At 33.2% G+C, this 15,561-nt stretch overlaps 2 long non-coding RNA genes across 2 annotated transcripts; one reads left to right on the top strand and one right to left on the bottom strand.

Annotated features, from left to right (window-relative positions):
• Positions 1-2,993: 2,993 nt before the first annotated feature.
• Positions 2,994-3,970, bottom strand: LOC135648587 (uncharacterized). Its single transcript, XR_010501009.1, has 2 exons — positions 3,875-3,970; positions 2,994-3,729 (listed from the first exon to the last, which is right to left on the bottom strand). It is a non-coding gene; the product is annotated as an uncharacterized LOC135648587 (long non-coding RNA).
• A 3,425-nt stretch (positions 3,971-7,395) lies between these two features.
• LOC135648531 (uncharacterized) lies at positions 7,396-8,355 on the top strand. Its single transcript, XR_010500985.1, has 3 exons — positions 7,396-7,523; positions 7,668-7,886; positions 8,001-8,355. It is a non-coding gene; the product is annotated as an uncharacterized LOC135648531 (long non-coding RNA).
• Positions 8,356-15,561: the final 7,206 nt, after the last annotated feature.

Genomic DNA, 15,561 nt, shown 5'->3' with positions numbered 1-15,561 from the left:
TGACTTTAAATAATCATGTCCAACATTATTTATCGAATTTACTTTTATGATGATGTCATCATGACTTCAATTGAGTATCTACGATATTTCTCTATTAAGGTATGACTATGACGATGTTATATCATATAAGTTAGTGAAGTACAAGTATTTCTTTATTGTTTTTAATTGATATATTGAGTTTGACTTATTATTATTACCGGATAGGCCCACGGTGTGTTTGAAAGTCACAAATGTTAACAAAGAGACACGTCATATTATTAGTAGTGGCATATAATTAAAAATAGATTTTATTTCACACAACTCAAACAAACACCCAACTTAAACATAGATGCCAATAACAAATAGTTTCATCCTTATTCATCATGGCACACAAAGAGATAGATAATAAACACTCACTGCAAGAGTGGCACACATAGAGATAGAAATTAAACACCCTCTACAAGGGTTGGCTAAGCCAGCATCACGTAAACTCCAAAAGCATTGGGATATTCAGTAGTTGGATGACTAAAGAAACTTTTAATCTCATCATATTTTATAGTAAAAGTGAAAATCTTATAATTTAATTTTTTATATTCATATGATAGTACTCTTTTATTATTTTCAAGAGAATGTTATTCCTCAAATCACTTAAAGAATTGAAGAGATTGAATAATAAAATAACATTGACGAATTTGCACATGATGTTGGTATCGTCGCTAATGATCTTATAGAACAAACACAATAGGTAGTTTTGAGAATATCTCAAAAGAAAAAAAGATCTGTTATTTTTTTATTATTATGTGGTATATCTATAGGAATCATATTATGACATATTAATCAAATGGATATTTCATTATTTTCATAAGTGATGAAAAATAGTGATTTTGAAAATTGATATAGTGCAGAAAAAAAGAGTTGAAATCAATAAACCAGAATAGTAAATGAGAACTCATCGAATTACCTAATAACTATAAAAGAGTCTGTTATATAAACATGACTCAAAGAGTAATAACGAATGATATAAAAATCAGATATTTGGTCAAAATTTTTACTCATAAGGAAAGCATCGATCAAAACGAGATATTTTCTTTAGTTTTTTAAATAAACTTGTTAAGAATTGTCATGACAATAGTAGCTTATTATGATTTGAGTTACATTATTTGAATGTAAAAATAAAATTTTTTTATGAAAATCTAGATTTATATATATAACTTAAACGATTCGTATTGAAAATAAAAAAAAATAAAATTTGGTATGCAAATTTAGAAAATCCATTATGATATTAAACAAACTTCTACATAATCATGTATAAAGTTTTTTATACTATTACTTTATTCATATTTTAAAAAATACTATTGATCAATATTTAGATATGATAATTAGTAAGAGCTAATTTATTATATTAGTCTATATGTAGATAATATTTTTCTTACTAATAGGGATCATGGTTCATTCTACCAAACCAAAAACAAATTTCACAATGAATTTTAAGATAATTGATATGAATGAGGCATCTTACGTAATTAGTATTGAGATATTTAGTGATCGATATTAAAGATTGCTAGGGTTATCTTAAAAAATATCTATTAATCTAGTCATAGTGTGATTTAATATACAACTTTATTCAACAAATGATTAGATTAAAAATTTTGATCAAACAAAGTGTTTTTAAAATAACATAAAAAAATCTGATAAAGAAAAAATATTTATTATGTATGCGCAATTGAAATTCTATTATGCTCAAGCTTGTATCAAACCATATATCAATTTTGTAGTCAGAATACTGAATATATATTAGAGTTATCTGTTACGAAGAAAATAATATGATATATAGAAGAGACGAAGGATTATATGCTCACATATATGAAAATAGATTAGCTTGGAATAATAGTATTTTCAAATGTTGATTTTATAAATTACCTCGATAATAAGAAGTCTACTTTATATTTTATTATTAAGTAATATATTATTATATTTTTAATAATAAAAGCTGATTTTATGGTATGCTTTGAGGTTACTAATCAAACTTTATGATTATAAAATTTTATCTCAGGACTTGATATGATCAGACTTAATTGTCAAGTCATTGAAGATAATTTGTGAAATATCATAGTAGTTTTTTATATAAGAATAACAAGTACTCTAGCAATTCTATGCATTATGGTAAAAAATACTTGGTGGTTAAAGAAAAGAATTTAGAAATAATTAATATCAATTAAAAACATGAGTTCTATTATAATTGATTTCTAATTCATTCACTTAAAACTTATAGTCTAAAGCAGTTGTAAAGAATATATTATTATGATTGGGTTTTTGAATAACCCATAAAAGATATGGTGATATATGTTTAAGTAGATATTATAATTGATCTTTTTATTTATGTAATTAAAATGATTTATTTTTGCTATCTTATTTATATTCATGCATGTACATATTATGATTGAATGTGCATAATAGGATTTTGATAAATAGATAAATTATAAGAGACATTTTTTAGTATAATAGAAAGGACTAATAGCGTTATGGTATATAGAAGAAAGTATTAAATTTATGACAAACGATCGGTATGACTCACATTAGCAATTAGACTTAATGTGGTATTATTATGTTTATTAGACTTATTTACCTATTTTATAAAATTTATGTGCACGTGTAAAATATTTTTTTCAAAGATTTAGAATCTAATTAATAAAATTATTTTTAAATAATCTTTGTTTTATTATGATATGATTTCTTAAGATATGATATTGATGGGAGGGACTCTTTTTATTATAAACTTAATTAATCCTATTAAACTTGATTTATCAAATTTACTTTTGTGACAATCTCATGGCGACTTCAATTGAGTGTTTATGATACTCAATTAAGGTACGACTATGGAGATGTTACACCATATAAGTCAGTGAATTTATAGTAGGATGACTTAGAAGTGAGCATGGTAAGTTCGACTTATTATTACCGAATGGGCCAACAATGTGTTGAAAAGTCACAAACGTCACCGATGAGACACATCATAGCATTAATAAGATAGACTTTATTTCACACTACTCAAACACACACCCAACTCAAACATAGATGCCAGTAACAGACATTGGCATCCTTATTCATCATGGCACACAGAGATAGAGATAGATAGTCAACACCCTCCACAAGGGTTGGCTAAGCCAGCATCACGTAGACTCCAAATGCAGTGAGATACTCTGTAGTTGCTTGTCCGAAGAAGCCCTTAATCTCGTCATATTCTACGTTGACTTCAAAAAAGGTTCCACCCCCACCTCCATATGGGCCGTATGTCTTTCCAAGATTGGTGGTAAACGTGAGCTGAGAGACGCATGGAAATTCAGAACAGTCGTATTTGACATACCCAGAAACGGAGGTGAGGTATTCATCTTGCATGAGAGTAAACTGCAAGGCAATTAGAGCGATGATACATTTAGCGATTTATATATTTGATAGCAGGTATTAGTAGGAGGGAGGGGAAGGCAAAATAATAGATGCATGGATGGATGGATGGAGGTCGGAGAGGCATGCCTGGAATAGTTCACCGCCGGGGCCTCCATATCTGGGAGTTACGCGAGTGGTTCCGTCGATGTCGAAGGTTATCTTAATGGAGTTTACGCATGAAGCAGCGCCAATGCTGATGCCAGTGATTTTGTCTGCAGGTTCCATGGCCCAACGAGACTCGTTGTCGCATGGACATTTGCGGACGCCCCCTCGGGCATGCGCGGCCGTCTTGATATGGTTTGAAGCCTGCACCACCATGCATCATCCATCACAAACCACATAGAGTTAGAATAGAAACTGCAGTACTACAGAATAGATAGGCCTCCATCTAAAGGAAGCAAAGCTATATTCTTTCGGTGGAGGCAGAGTATCTATATAGCGTCTCTCTCACCATCAGCGAGCTTATGAAGGAAGGAAGGAACTCCTCTCACACCGGATGATATGCAAACACAGTCGACTCGATGGGGGGAGAGAGGATGGATGGATGGGGGGGTATTTATAGAACCAAAAGGTGCATCAAGTTGTCCAATATTTATGTATGAATGGAACTTGTATTACTTAAAGCATTGGATTCATATTGACCAATTATAGGTTGGATTACTTAAAATATGACTTCCAAGTAGTCAATCTCAATCCAAAGTCGGTAGAAATATTATCACTCCATGCTCATCTTCGTTTATAATACGAATGGTTTGCATTAAATCTTTATACGAATGATCCTATCTTCTACGTGTATTAACATCAAGCAGTCTCTCTTTTCTTTTTTTTCTTTCCTTCCTTTTCGGTTCAAACATGACTGTGCGATATCTTAACACCGCCTTCTTACCTTTGAATTCAAACTGGACAAAACAAATAGGGCTGATCATTTTCCACTGCATGCTGATCAGAAGACTCCCGGGAGTATTTTACTATTTTATTTTGATTAAAGAACTTTTACGAATAATACTCTTCTAGTCTTTCATTATGAATTTATGTTTGTCTCGTAGACCAATGGGCTTCGGTCATATTTAATTAAAATACCATAATAGCAATACTGTGGGCTTAATCTTCCAAGCCAAACTAGTGAAATTTGACATTGTAGATGATCCATTTCCATTCACCACACATTAGTATATCTATCTTGTATCTGTAAATAATGAATCTATTATTTCATACTTTTTTAACAGACTCCAAGCCAAACTATTGAAATTTGACGTTTAGGATGATCCATTCCCATTCACCACACATTAGTATATCTATCTTGTATCTAAAAACAATGAATCCATTATTTCATACTTTTTTAACAGACTTACTGTTGAAAATTTTAAGTTTCCAGTAGTAATAGAAGTTGAATTTAAACCAATTGTTGCTGATCCGATGGAGATACATGATTATGCCAATAGTTTTACTATATTTGAATCAAGATTTTAGTTTATATTTTTTTGTATCTTATTAAATATCGCAACAACAGTATGAGAACAACAAAGAAAGATTTTTTAATTTTTATCTTTTTATCTATTATTTTTATATTTTCATCCGTAAAACGATAACATTAAGATAATTGATTTAAATTTTCATCCGTAAAACGATAACATTAAGATAATTTTTAGTTTATATTTTTTTGTATCTTATTAAATATCGCAACAACAGTATGAGACCAACAAAGAAAGATTTTTTAATTTTTATCTTTTTATCTATTATTTTTATATTTTCATCCATAAACGATAACATCCGTAAAACTTGAACTTTCCAATGAAGGATATATTATTTTCATATACCAGATAGATGTAATAGTGTGGTAGATGGGAATGGATCATCTTCAATGTCGAAGATTAAGCTCATAGTATTGTTTTGCTGTCTTTTAATTAAATATGAACGAAGCCCAATGGTGTAGGAGACAAACATAAATGCATAATGAAAGACTAGAAGAGTATTATTCTTTTATGCATAATTAAATAATGACTTTGATGTCATATTAATTTTAATAACCCTAGCACGATTAGTATGAAATTCTTTCAAAAAAAGTAAATGGTTTATCTTATGTATCTATTGAATAACCTCAGCAGGATTAGAATGGAATTTTGATGCATAATTCTTTCAACAAAGTAAATGGTTAATTTTAATAACCCCAGTAGGAAAGTTTGGTTTTTATATTAAGATATCATCCATGTATCTATTGAATATCCACTCGATTTAAATTAAATATTGACTATCAATTTTTTTCAAAATAATTATAGATTAATATTAAAATCTCGAAAGTGAAAGATCTAGGTCCATTTACCATAACATCATCGATTTTACTAACGAAAATATAAAAATAATAGGTAAACAAGTAAAAAAAAAAAATATTATTCTCATACTGTTGTTGTGATATTTAACAAGATAAAAAAATATAAACTAAAATATTGATTTAAATATAGAAAAACTATTGGTATAATCATGTATCTCTATGTAAATTGGTAATAATTAGTTTAAATTCAACTTTTATTACTACTCAAACTTGGACTTTCCAACAGTCCAATTTGAAGGATACATTATTTTCAGGTGCAAGATAGATGTAATAGTTTGGTGGATGGGAATGGATCATATAATATGTCCAATTTCACTAGTTTGGCTTGGAAGATTAAACTCACAGTATTTATTACTTTGCTGGTCTTTTAATTAAATATGACCAAAGCCCAAATATCAGGAAGACAAACATAAATGCAAAAGACTAGAAGAGTATTATTCTTGTCTGAAGTCTTAAATAATGACTTTGAGGATTAGCATTGAATTCTTCCAAACACTTAAATGGTTATTATGAAAGTTTGAATGTTTTTTAGATTAAGATGCCATTCAAACATAGATGTATATTTAAATTAAATATTGACTATCAATTTTTTTTTAAACTAATTATATATTACCTTTGTAGTTAGACCTTCTTATTATATGGTATCTAGATTTCAAAATTTTATATTAAAATTCCTATAATTATAAAAGTAAAACATCTAAGTCAATTTATCCTAATGTTGTCAATTTTATTGATAAAAATATAAAAATAATAGGTAAAAAAATAAAACTTTTTTTTTTAAATCTTTCTTTGTTGTTCTCATACTGTTTTTGCGATATTTAAGAAGATACAAAAAAATATAAACTAAAATCTTGATTCAAATATAGTAAAACTATTGGCATAATCATGTATCTCCATCGAGGATCGGTAACAATCGGTTTAAATTCAACTTACATTACTACTCTGAAACTTGAACTCTCCAACAGTAAGTATGCTAAAAAAGTATGAAATAATAGTATGATCATTTGAAGGATTCATTATTTTCAGATACAATACTAATGTGGTGAATGGGAATGGATCATCTACGATGTCAAATTTCACTAGTTTGGCTTGGAAGATTAAGCTCATAGTATTGCTTTTCTGATCTTTTAATTAAATATGACAAACATAAATTCATAATGAAAGACTAGAAGAGTATTGTTCTTACTAGTTCTTTAATAAAAAATAAAATAGTAAAAGACTCCCGGGAGTCTTCTGATCAGCTTGAATTAATAGTGAAATCCACATTGGTTCTTAAATTTTTAAAACCATGGAAAACTCTTTCCAGTTCTCTCTCCTCAAAACCATGGAAAACCACAGTGATAAGAGAAAGAGAGATTTGGATTAATCGAAGACCAGCATGGAGTGATAATATTTCTATTGACTTGGAAGTCATATTCTAAGTAATCCACAACAGACTAAACTATAAATGGTCATTATGAATCCAAAGCTTTAATTTTTATGTTATCGATGATGTTATCCACACATAAACCTAACTAAAAAGAAGAAAACAGCAAAGAACTCAATCCTCTCGGTTTGAAGTAAAACATTGACTTGGAAGCGGTCCCCTTACTGCTTCTTTCTTTCTGTATTGTTGTTACAAGTTCCATTCATACATAAATATCGGACAACTTGATGCACCTTTTGGTTCTATAAATACCCCCCCATCCATCCTCTCTCTCCCCATCGAGTCGAGTGTGTTTGCATATCATCCGGTGTGCGAGGAGTTCCTTCATTCATAAGCTCGCTGATGGTGAGAGAGACGCTATATAGATACTCTGCCTCCACCGAAATAATATAGCTTTGCTTCCTTTAGAGGGAGGCCTATCTATTATGTAGTACTGCAGTTTCTATTCTACTCTATGTGGTTTCTGATGGATGATGCATGGTGTTGCAGGCTTCCAACCTGATCAAGACGGCCGCGCATGCCCGAGGGGGCGTCCCCAAATGTCCATGCGGCAACGAGTCTCGTTGGGCCATGGAACCTGCAGACAAAATCACTGGCATCAGCATTGGCGCTGCTTCATGCGTAAACTCCATTAAGATAACCTTCGACATCGACGGAACCACTCGCGTAACTCCCAGATATGGAGGCCCCGGCGGTGAACTATTCCAGGCATGCCTCTCCGACCTCCATGCATCTATTCTTTTGCCTTCCCCTCCCTCCTTCTAATACCTGCTATGAAATATATAAGTCGCTAAATCTATCATCGCTCTAATTGCCTCGCAGTTTAGTCTGATGCAAGATGAATACCTCACCTCCGTTTCTGGGTATGTCAAACACGACTGTTCTGAATTTCCATGTGTATCTCAACTCACGTTTACCACCAATCTTGCAAAGACATACGGTCCATATGGAGGTGGGGGTGGAACCTTTTTCGAAGTCAATGTAGAATATGACGAGATTAAGGGCTTCTTTGGCCATGCAACTGAAGAGTATCTCACTGCATTTGGAGTCTACGTGATGCTGGCTTAGCCAACCCTTGTGTGCCATGATGAATAAGGATGCCAATGTCTGTTACTGGCATCTATGTTTGAGTTAGGTGTGTGTTTTAGTAGTGTGAAATAAAGTCTATCTTCTGTCACTACTAATAATGTGATGCGTCTCATTGATAACATTTTCGACTTTTGAACACATCGTAGGCCCATCCGATAATAATAAGTCTAACTCTACATGCCAACTTCTAAGTCACCCTATTATAAACAAGAGGGAAATTCTTGTGCTTCACCAACTTATATGATCTAATATCTGCAAATATGTGCCATAATAGAGCAAATAGATTGTTTCGACCCCTATGCTTCCAACCAACCAAACAAGACACTTCACAGCTTGTACAATTTGTATCTTAAAAAATCATCAAAAAAACATCGATAAACATAATCTAAGAGGGTCATGGACGTGCATCAACAATCCCTTAACACGACAATGAAACCTTCAATAACTCAACTAAAGCTCTAATAACTCAACCAATCCTTTTAACATGCCAATTCGTAAATCTAGTATTGCGATTTTATGCCACTCCCTCCGAGTCCACTTGATTGTTATTATTCACGATGTAATTTCACATCAAATTTAAATAATAATTTTGGACAGGCTCTTATGAAATTTTAAATAATGACTTTAGACCGGCTCTCAAGTCAGATTAAAGGACCATGGATCATAATTATTAATGTTGTTATTCACATTTCCCAAAACTACATGAAGATATATTTAGTTATCAGTAATTCTATGTTCAAAAACAAAGAAGGAGAAACAAAGTGGACTTATGTGAGATATTAATGTGGTGGATGTGATATTAATGTGGACTGATCATCTGCACAGTCAAATTTCAGCTTGGCTCGGAAGATTAAACTCATAGTTTTGTTGGTCTTACAATTGAATATGACCCGAGCCTGATGGTCATGAAGATAAAACAAGAGGGAAGTACTATTGCTGATTATCTACAGAATATAAAGATTATCATTGATAACTTAGCCTTGATAGGTCATTCCCTTAGTGATAAAGAAGTTGCAGTCCATATCCTCAATGGCCTAGAAGACGAGTACAAGGAATTGGCAGCAGCAATATGGGCATGTGATTCACCAGTGTCCTTCGAAGAACTCTACGACAAGCTGACTTACTTTGAGATATATCTAAAGTGCGACGACAAACTACCAGGACCATCCATCACTGCTTAAGTCAATCACAAATCTATGAGGAGGGACAATCCATATAATAAGATTGTCAACAAAGGTTTTACCAAGATGCCTTTTGAACCTATGAGCTTCAACCAAAACATCCCTCCTCTTCATCAACATTCCAATCACAACAACCAAGGTGGCTACTTCAATCATCAGCAGTCCTAGCACCCTCAACACACAAACCAACAAAGAGTTATTTGCCAACTATGTGATAAAGTAGGTCACTCTACAAAGGCCTATCGATCTCGACCCAGACTTCTTGCTCAATCACATTGGCCTCAAGCAAATCTCATGACTACTCCAAACACTAATGATCATAATTGGATCGTGGACTCTAACGCATCCCACAACATCACCTCTGATCTCCAGAACTTGTCAATCCACAACAACTATTGTGGAAATGAGGACATCATCATCGATGACGGTAAAAGAATTTCTATTACTCATACTGGTTCCACATTGCTTAATTCACTTACCACAACTTTTACACTCGATGATGTTTTGTGTGCACCTTACATTAAACAAAATCTTATTTCCGTTTCTCAATTTTGCAAACAAAAAAATACCTCCATTGAATTCTTTCATAACTCTTTTCTTGTCAAGGATTTGAGCACGGGGGTATCCTTGATCTAAGGTCAGAATAAAGATAATGTTTATGAATGACTGTTAGTTCCACAAAAAAAATTGCCCATTGCTTACTCCTCAGTTGCAGCTCCAATTGATGTGTGGCATCGTCATCTCGATCATCCTCTCTCTCTATCCAAAATAAATTACTCTCTTGTTATTCTCTTCCTACTCTTACAAATAATAGCATTCTCACTTATTATGATACGTGTCTCAGTAATAAAAGTCAGACTTCCTTTTGATACTTCCTCCATATCATGTTCTAAACCATTTGAAATTATTTATACTGATGTTTGGGGCCCTGCTCCCGTCACTTCTTTTGATAAATTTAGATTTTATGTTATTTTTATAGACTATTTTACTAAGTACACATAGATATACCCTCTTCGTCATAAATCAGAAGTTTCAACAATCTTCACCAACTTTAAAAAGCTGGTTGCAAACTTCTTTCAGTCTACAATTAAAATAATCTACTCTACAATTAAAACAGTATACTCTGATGGTGGAGGTAAATATCAAGCCCTCACATCCTATCTCTATGCCTGTGGCATCCAACACCTTAAGTCACCTCTACACACTCCTCAACTAGTTGGCTCTGCTGAACGCAAACATCGATATATCGTAGAAACTGGTCTCACACTACTACATCAAGCCTCCATGCCAACAACCTTTTGGTCTGTCACCTTTCAAGCTGCCGTCTATCTTATTAATAGTCTGTTCACTCCAGTTCTCCAATACCAGTCTCCATTTGAAAAATTATTTTTTAAATCTCCAAACCTTCAAAAACTCAAAATATTTAGTTGTTTATGTTATCCGTGGGCTACGTCCCTATGCCCCACACAAGATAGCGCCAAGATATAAACCTTGCATCTTCATAGGATATTCTCTTGAACATAATGCCTTTTGGTGCTACGAACCAAAAACTCAAAAAGTCTTTATTTCACGTTATGGTGTTTTTGTGGAGTCTGCCTTTCTATTTCAAAACCATGAGTCTTCTCCCATACAGGCCACTCTAACAACTATACATCACTGGAGTATTCTATCGATCCCCTCAAACAAACTTCTTCCCACACCATCCAGTCCTTTTCTTCAAGATCCACACTCTTTTATTCTCCCGGTTCAACAGCTCCCCACTCCCTTCATTCCTTCTCTGCCTTCTTCACAAGCCTCCCCTACTACTGAAGTAATATCCTCAGAAATACAATAACCTTCTTTATCTAGTGCCACTAATATACTTCAGCCTATCCCGACCCCTGTTGACGCCTCTCCACCACCCATACCAATAACACAACTTACAGTTCCTAGACATCTAATGACACCACGCTCAAAAAGTGGTATCTTTAAACCACGTTAGGTTCTCGACCTGCATGCTATCACCAAATCCTCTCCCGAGACCAATGAACCCACCACAATTACTTAAGTCCAAAAATCTCCTCACTAGCGTAAAGCCATGTGTGAAGAATATGATGCTCTACTCCATAACTCCACATGGACTCTTGTACCTTTTCATCCTACACAAAACATCATCGGGTGTAAATGGGTCTTCCAAATTAAACGGAACCCCAACAGGTCCATTGCTCGATATAAATCACGATTAGTAGTCAAAGGGTTTCATCAATGATCTGGAGTTGACTTCACAAAGACTTTTAGTCCTATAGTTAAACCCACAACAATTTGCCTTATTCTAAGTTTGGCTATCTCCAAAGGCTGGCATTTACGACAACTGGATATTAACAATGCCTTTTTATAGGGGACTCTAACTGAAGATGTCTTTATGCAGCAACCCCTTAGCTTTGTTCATCACCAGTATCCGAGACATGTCTGCAAATTACAAAAAGTCATTTATGGACTCCATCAAGCTCCAAGAGCTTGGTATATTGAACTGGCTTCATCAACTCCAAGTCTGATATCTCTTTATTCCTACGACAATAACATGGAAATACAATATATCTTCTAGTATATGTAGATGATATTATTGTTATAGGCAATGATCCCTTGGAGATTCAAACATTTTTAAAGCAATTGGTTGATCGATTCTCCCTCAAAGATTTAGGACCCTTGAGCTACTTTCTGGGAGTGGAAGCAACATTTACATCCTCAGATCTCCTCCTCTCACAGAGAAAGTATATTCATGAGAGAAAGTATATTCAAGATTTATTATAAAAGACAAATATGCAGGATGCAAAAGAAGTTACTACTCCTCTCTCTACTAATGAATCACTCAAATTATATGTGATGGTAGCCCTACCACGGACTCAACTCAATACCGACAGGTACTTGGCTCCTTACAGTACTTGTCTCTCACCCGTTCAGATATCTCATTTGCAGTCAATAAATTATCTCAATATATGCACCATCCTTCTGCTATGCGTTGGTCTGCGGTTAAATGAATTTTGTGGTATCTTAAAGACACCCTTAATCATGGTCTCTTTTTCTATAAAACCACTCCACTTTATCTCCATGCCTTTGCTGATGCTGATTGGGCGGGACACTTTGATGATAGAACCACCACGTTAGGGTATATCGTCTTTCTTGGGTCTAATCCAATCAGTTGGAGTTCTAAGAAGCAAAAGATAGTGGCTCGGTCTACAACTGAAACTAAATATCATTCTATTGCTACCGCTGCTGTTAAACTCAATTGGGTCACAAATCTCCTCAAGGAACTCAAAGTCAGCTCTACCCATACTCCTACAATATATTATGACAATGTTGGAGCTACCTACTTATGTGTCAATCCAGTGTTCTACTCACGCATGAAACATATTACCATCGACTTTCACTTCGTGCAAAATCAAGTTGTCAGACATCAATTTCGTGTCTCTCATGTCCATATGGCTAATCAACTAGTAGACTCACTCACGAAGCCTCTAGCCCGCAAACTATTTTTGTTGCATCGGTCCAAAATCGATATTAGCTCGATCTTGCCGGGGGCATGATAATAGAGAGATTTTCTCAACTGCATGAGGAAATCTCTCTGCTCAGTTAAAGAAATCTTCTCTTTCATCATGTATAAATAGACTTCATATAATACTAATTGAAATGTGCTTTTCTTTTTTCCTTTATAATTTCATTCTTCATTCTCTTATTTTATTGATTGTATTTCCAATAATAAGTGTCAAATTCATGAGGAAACAAACCTCTTTGCAACAAGACAGTTTTCATCATCAGATTGGATCTTACTTACAACCCCTATAGATTCTCTTGAAGGTAAGTCTATCGGATCCCAAGTGTGAGTTTTGGTGAATGCATCATGTTCTTCATCTGTATCCTTTTTAATTGAGTCAAAGGTTCATATGCCTTTTCAGAATGATGATGAATACTGGTATGAGAATTTATCTTGAAAGGAGCCGTAGTTGGACTATCGAATTGAGATCTCCTCAACAATGTTGAAGAGATGTCGTAAATCTATTGAGGAAAATCCTTCTCTGTTGAGAAAAACTCTTTCTAACATGTATAAATAGGGAGTATTGTATTGTTTCAACTCAATGTATTCTTCTCATTTGTATTTTATTTCTATCAAATTCTTCTAGACATTGTCACTAAAACTCCATAATTGTCATATACTAATAACTTATTCAGGTCTTCTTACAAGAGAGAAAGATAGGAAATTAAAAAAAAGAATTTATTTTTTTATTTTTCTTTGTTATTCTCATACTATTGTTGTAATGATATTTACGAAGATAAAGAAAATATCGACTAAAATATTAATTCAAATATAAGAAAACTATTGGCATAATCAAGTATCTATAAGTCCATGTAACAATTGGCTTAAATTCAAACTTTGATTAGATTACTATTCGAATCTAGAACTTTCCAACATTCAAGTCTGTCGAAAAATTGTGGATGTGGGAATGTATCATCTACAAAGTCAAATTTCACAAGCTTGGCTTGGAAGATTAAGCTCATAGTATCGCTTGCTGGTCTTGGGATACAAACATAAATGCATAATGAAAGAGTAGAAGAGTATTATTCTCACTATTTCTTTAATAAAAATAAAATAGTAAAAGACTCCCGGGAGTCTTCTGATCAGCTTGAATTCATAATGAAATCCACATTGGTTCTTATATATTAATGCCTCTCATCCACTTCTCTCTCTTTCCAGTTCTCTCTCTTCAAAACCATGGAAAACCACAGTGATAAGAGAAAGAGAGATTTGGATTAATCGAAGACCGGCATGGAGTGATAATATTTCTATTGACTTGGAAGTCATATTTTAATAATCCAACAGACTTAACTATAAATGGTCAATATGAATCCAATGCTTAAATTTTTAGGATGAGATAGAGTTTTCATTGTAAAAATAAAAATCCTGATTATTCTACTGTTCTATGAAAAATTTTAATGTTCAAAATTAAAATTAAAATTAAATAATGATAGATTAAATATACGATGCATACTTGTCAATGTCATTCAGAAAATCTTTATCTGGGTTGTAGGTGTGTCATCGTTGAATCCGAAAAATATAATATAATGATGCCAATTTATAAGAAGAACTAGATCATCTTCTTCTTTCTTCTCATCTTTCATAAAATCACTATAAACAATGAATTGTGAATGAAACAAAGATGACTCCTGGGAACCTTTTACTTTTTCTTATTTTTATTAAAGGACCAGTAAGAATAATATTATAATCTTCCATAACAAAATGTTCATTATGCATTTAATTAAAAGACCATCGGGCTTGGGTCATATTCAATCGTAAGACCAGCAAACGTATGAGTTTAATCTTCCCAGCCAAGCTGAAATTTGACTGTGCCGATGATCAGTCCACATTAATATCACATCCACCACATTAATATCTCACATCAGTCCACTTTGTTTCTCCTTCTTTGTTTTGGAACTTAGAATTACTGATAACTAAATATATCACCCTTATTCACATCTTCATGTAGTTTTAGAAGATGTGAATAATAACAATAATAGTTATGCTCGATGGTCCTTTAATCTGACTTGAGAGCCTGTCTAAAGTCAATATTTGAAATTTCATGAGAACCTATCCAAAATCATTATTTAAATCTGACATAAAATTTCATCGTGAATAATAACAATCAATCGATTAAACAATCAAGAGGACTCGGAGGGAAGTGGCATAAAATCGCAATACTAGATTTACGAATTGGCATGTTAAAAGGATTGGTTGAGTTATTAGAGCTTTAGTTGAGTTATTGAAGGTTCCGTTGTCGTGTCAAGGGATCGTTAATGCACGTCCATGACCCTCTTAGATTATGGTTATCGATGTTTTTTTGATGATTTTTTAAGATACAAATTGTACAAGCTGTGAAGTGTCATGTTTGGTTGCTTGGAAGCATAGGGGTCAAAACAATCTATTTGCTCTATTATGGCAAATATTTGTAGATATTGGATCATATAAGTTAGTGAAGCACAAGAATTTCCTTCATGTTTATAATAGGGTGAATTAGAAGTTGGCATGTAGAGTTAGACTTATTATTGTCGGATGGGCCTCCGATGCGTTCAAAAGTCAAAAA

This window comes from Musa acuminata, chromosome BXJ3-9 (assembly GCF_036884655.1).
Source record: "Musa acuminata AAA Group cultivar baxijiao chromosome BXJ3-9, Cavendish_Baxijiao_AAA, whole genome shotgun sequence".
NCBI classification, from domain to species: Eukaryota; Viridiplantae; Streptophyta; class Magnoliopsida; order Zingiberales; family Musaceae; genus Musa; species Musa acuminata.
Note: the sequence above shows the minus strand (reverse complement) of the source record. Positions and strands in the feature narration are given on the sequence as shown.